Here is a 5,056-nt window from a genome sequence, read left to right on the forward strand (position 1 = left end):
ATCAGCAATGTTGGCACGGACACATTGGTAGTAATATTGGTTAACTGTTTGTTCAGGAGGATGCCACTCTTTATGAACAATTCCCTTGGAATCAAAGAAGCACACAAGCATGCATTTCACATTTGACTTTGACATGCGAGCTTTTTTTGGTTTGGGTGAACCCTTTGAGCACTATTGCGAACTGTGGCGTTTTGTCTCTGGATCATACTGAAAAAACCAACTTTCAACACCAGTGATAACACGGCTCAACAATTCTGGATTGATTTCTGTTTGCTCTAACAGATCGGCTGCCACAATTTTCCGTGTTTCTCGCTATTGTGTTGTGAGATTTTTGGGGACCATTTTTGCACAAATCTCTCTCATACCAAGATCTTCAGTTATTATTAGACGAACCTTTTCTCGATTTATGTTTAGTTCTTCTGCAATCATTTTCAGGGATAATCTTCGATCAGATTGTACGTGTTCATGCACCCTGGCCAAGTTGACATCCGTCCGTGAGGATGATGGTCGTCCACTGCGGTCTTCATCTTTAATATCCGTTCTGCCTTCACTAAACGCTTTATGCCAACGAAAAACTTGAGATCTTGACATAACTTCCTGAAGCTTACCGTAAGCTGTCGTTGCGTTTTCACCCAATTTAATGCATAAAGAAATGACATACCATTGCTCAATATTATGCGGTTCCATTTCCGTGACGAGAGACATAAACACGTGTTAGCTTATTACAGCCCAACTCACGACTGAGCAGTTGCATCGATGTGCCACTTGGACTAGACGCAGCTTATAGACCAAGGTCAAAGATATCGTGCCTCCGCAAGCCTACAGGGTTGCCACATCTTGCAAAGAAAATTAGTCTCATTACTTTATTGTCATACCTCGTATTCACCAGGAAACGTATGTCGTCTGTGTTGTCAACATCAATATTTACCAACGGCCACAACTCAACACAACACCAAGTCTCCACCAAAGACCGCCAGGGACCACTACCCGTTCACGGAGCCTGCAGAACAGCTTCAGCAGAGGTCGCAGCTAGCCCAGAAACTACTTTGATACGCGAGGCACGTGCCCGCAAATAGTTCCGGCAAACGCGCTTTATAGGACGGCGCACTGCCGGCAAAGGGCAGTTCGATGCACCGCTTGGAAGTATACAGAGCTGCTATCCCGGCAGCCACGGTGAGACGTCTCTTCTAGCTGGCTGATCTCTTGCAGAGGAGCTTGGTATTGTCGACAAACATCTTGAAATTGTAGAATTGTTTTATTGTGATCTCTCCCTTTGGAGAGTCGGGTCTTTTCTATTCTTATTTGTTATTTTATATTTTTGAAGATCCGGAGTTGGGATCGATTCTGTTGTTCTTTTGGAGAGTGTATTATTGTTTCGTTTTGGTGAGTCCAATAAATTGTTTTCGGACTTGTGTCTTCTGCCTTTCTATTCTGCTAGCGCAGATACTTCAAGGTAAGTCTGGCATAAAGATTTTTTTCCTGTATATTCTACGTAGCGTTTGATTGTGATCATGCAATGAAATTGGGAATTCATTTGTTATTTGGTCTGAGATTGCATCAAAGTACTGTACATACCAAATTAATGTAGGAAGTTTTCAGTTCAACATGGGGTTGCACGAGAAACTAAGTCTAAATATTATCAGGCCAATCATATCTTCTTTTATTACATTCAAGTACAATGAACATAATGTCTTCACTGATTTACGAAACAAATCATGTGATGCATATGTTGATAGTCTTGGAAGCTCCTTGTGACTTTCTTAGGTTGGTGATGGTTTGTGTAGGACTGTCTTTTAAGTGAGGAAGTTGTTGAGAAATGGAGGACGTCCTAAGATTCGACAGTTGGTAAAGAGACAGGCATTTAACCGTCAACGTAAACAAATGAAATGTGTTGTGCATATATAGACGAAAGAACTCAATATCTTATACTGGAAATTTATTCGCAGTTGCGAATATGGACAGCTACCAGCTGTAAATGACGACATTGAAAATTAGTGCCGAAGGGGAACTCGGACTCGGATTTAGCACTTAACGCGAGTGCTCGCCTCACTATTTGCCTGTTCGAGATCAACTCACGGGCAGACCCAAACTTCTATATGTTGTCAACCACGTGTCTACAACCTGTGCTCGTACGTCCAGTATATATATTGCTGTACACGGGAGATATTTTACTTGAAAGACGCTTGCCTGGTATCGGCGGATACATACGAGACTGCAGTTCTTATGTTATTCGGAATTACGCGCTGCAGTGTTCCTTCGTCAAGCATGTATGTCCGAACGAAGAAGCACTGCGGCGACTACAGCCGTTATGAAGTGCAATAAACGCATTTGCAGTTGCGAATATGGACAACTATCAGCGTGTAAGTATTATTTGTTTACACGATTAGCGATCAATTATCTACTGCAAATAGTGACAACTGTTAAAATCTTCGATGTAAGGTAGTTTGCAGAATCTGATTCTTGAATATAGGTCAGCGATACGAGATCCTTACTTGGTAGCATTAATACAGGAATTCCAAAGAGGAGCAACACGTTTGGTCACGGGTTCATTTAGCCCGTGTGAGAGCGTCATGGCGGAGAAGGCAGAAACGGGGTAAAGAGGATGGTTTTGGAGAAATAGGCCAAGTATCTGACAGTCCAAATTTTTTTTGTTTGAAATGTCACTGACAGAGAAAATACATATCAGAACATTATCCTTTTGGTGCATAACCGCAGAAACGTGCAATTTTCATATCGTAATCTGGATCTCACTGGCAATGCTCAATTCCCATTACGAAGTTACGTAGTGACGTCGGTAGATTAAAAGAGGTAATGGCAGTGAAACACATTGTTACTGAGTGCTTTCTTTAGTCTGAGATTGATTGGTGTAAACCGCATCGTAAAACGACCTTTGGATTAGGAAACATTTAAATTGTAATTGAGCGCTAACATCAGAATTTACTGGAGCGTGCGACGGCCGAGTACTACCATGGTAGCGCGGTGGATCGCTGAGTGCCAGATAAAATTGTAGTCACCCCTAGAGGAGCCTGAGTCGATAGTCGGAAGGGTTCTCGAATTTTGCACGAAGATACGAAGAGAACGACCTAAAGTTAAGACAGTTTTGGGAGAGACATACATCCGTCAGCGACAAGATACTAGAATCGGCTCCAACCCTGAAGCCACGGAGAAGAGAAAGTAACCCATTTAGAAATATGCGTTTTTAAGCAGTTAATGCGATTATAAAATTATTTCAAGCAGTGTTACGAAATAGTTGGCACTGGAGGAACCAGTGCAGCACACAATAATTTCGAAGATGTAAATATTAGAAAAAGATATGATTCTCACAGCGCACTCAGATAAACAGGGGTAGTAGACCATTCAGGTAGAACAAGTCATGTGTGGGTGATGCAAGATCTGCAGGTCATGGCAGTTCCACCTATGTGGCGCAGTAAACTTCGTAGCTGTTCACTTTATGGTGACAAAGTCGGAATCTGAACAGTCGTGTTGGGAGTGATTTTACTTGGTGGTGTAAGGTTATAATTTTGATTGTGACAGTATCTATAGACTTGGATGTTCCTTGCAAAAATTAACAAAGTTTATGTTACGTCGTTATGTTATCTCTCACCTTCCTGACAAGTAAGTCTGACGGTACTTGTTTTCTGCTTGTGGACTTTCTCAGTCTTGTTTTAAATCATCGCGACTGTGTGGGGCAGTAATTTTCTCGTCTCGGAGAATATAACGCATCTTGTGCTAAGTAGGTTCAGATTATCCTGGAGTTTCGGTTTCCAAGTCCTGCGCGGCAGCAGGAGTAGTATTATTGCATCTTACATGGGAGTCGCTAGTGAGTTACATTTAGAACGTTTCTGGTAAATCAGAATTAGTGCCTATCGTAGAGGCTCCATGAATTCTGGATGTATTCCAACCTAGCGGTAGGATGATTCAGATAGCTCTGAGCACTATGGGACTTAACTTCTGAGGTCATCAGTCCCCTAGAAGTTAGAACTACTTAAACCTAACCAACCTAAGGACATCACACACATCCATGCCCGAGGCAGGATTCGAACCTGCGACCGTAGCGGTCGCGTAGTTCCAGACTGTAGCGCCTAGAACCGCTCGGCCACTGCGGCCGGCTAACGGTAGGACATAGGGCGTCAACAATATAGTGTGTTCATGGTGTACGAACCTCATCCTGAGTTGTATTAAGTTAGTACCGCTACGCCACGAATAAATACAGGAGTGGGTTTGAGAACTTCTTGTAAATTTCACGCAGCTATGGCTGTAAGGCAGTAGTTAAGAGACCGATTGGCACATCGGGTGGCAGGCACAGGCGATGTTGATATTTTGCAAAGGGTTCTGCGAGGCAGGTTTATGACACCGCCCTCAGGCTAGAAGGTACGGCCCGGCGGGCACTGTGTACAGGCTCTAAGGCGTTGTGAAGAAGCCATACGTTGCAGTTACAACAGCGCCTCGTGATCTGTGTGTCGGGGCCGAAGTGGGCTGAGGAAAGCTGACGTTGTAATTATCAAAGAGCATTCCACTTGTCCCCTCCAGAGGAACTCCATCGGAGGTGTGGGAAAAGACGTATAAATAAAAAAATGGTTTAAATGGCTCTGAGCACTATGGGACTTAACATCTGTGGTCATCAGTCCCATAGAACTTAGAACTACTTAAACCGAACCAACCTAAGGACATCACACACATGTCCGAGGCAGGACTCGAACCTGCGACCGCAGCGGCCACGCGGTTCCAGACTGAAGCGCCGAGAACCGCACGGCCACTTCGGCCGGCACCTCAGAAGCTCAACGCAGGCAATCGTGTCGCCTTTCTGTCTGCGTCTAGATACGGAAAGAATGACGATTGTTTAAGTTTCAGGCCGACCACGACGACCTTTTAGGATAGATATCGACTGCCCACGGGCCCGCTGAAGCTACCTCCAACCTCCGCCGCACGGACTCGTCATTGCTGTGGCGGGGCACGTCGCACCGTGGAGGTACAACAGCGCGAGGAGTTAGAGGGCTGCTAGTCTCCGCTCTCTGGGGGGCATCGTCCGGCGAACTGCAAGCTGCCGTCGGCAGGG

This window comes from Schistocerca serialis, chromosome 4 (genome assembly GCF_023864345.2).
Source record: "Schistocerca serialis cubense isolate TAMUIC-IGC-003099 chromosome 4, iqSchSeri2.2, whole genome shotgun sequence".
Taxonomy (NCBI): Eukaryota; Metazoa; Arthropoda; class Insecta; order Orthoptera; family Acrididae; genus Schistocerca; species Schistocerca serialis.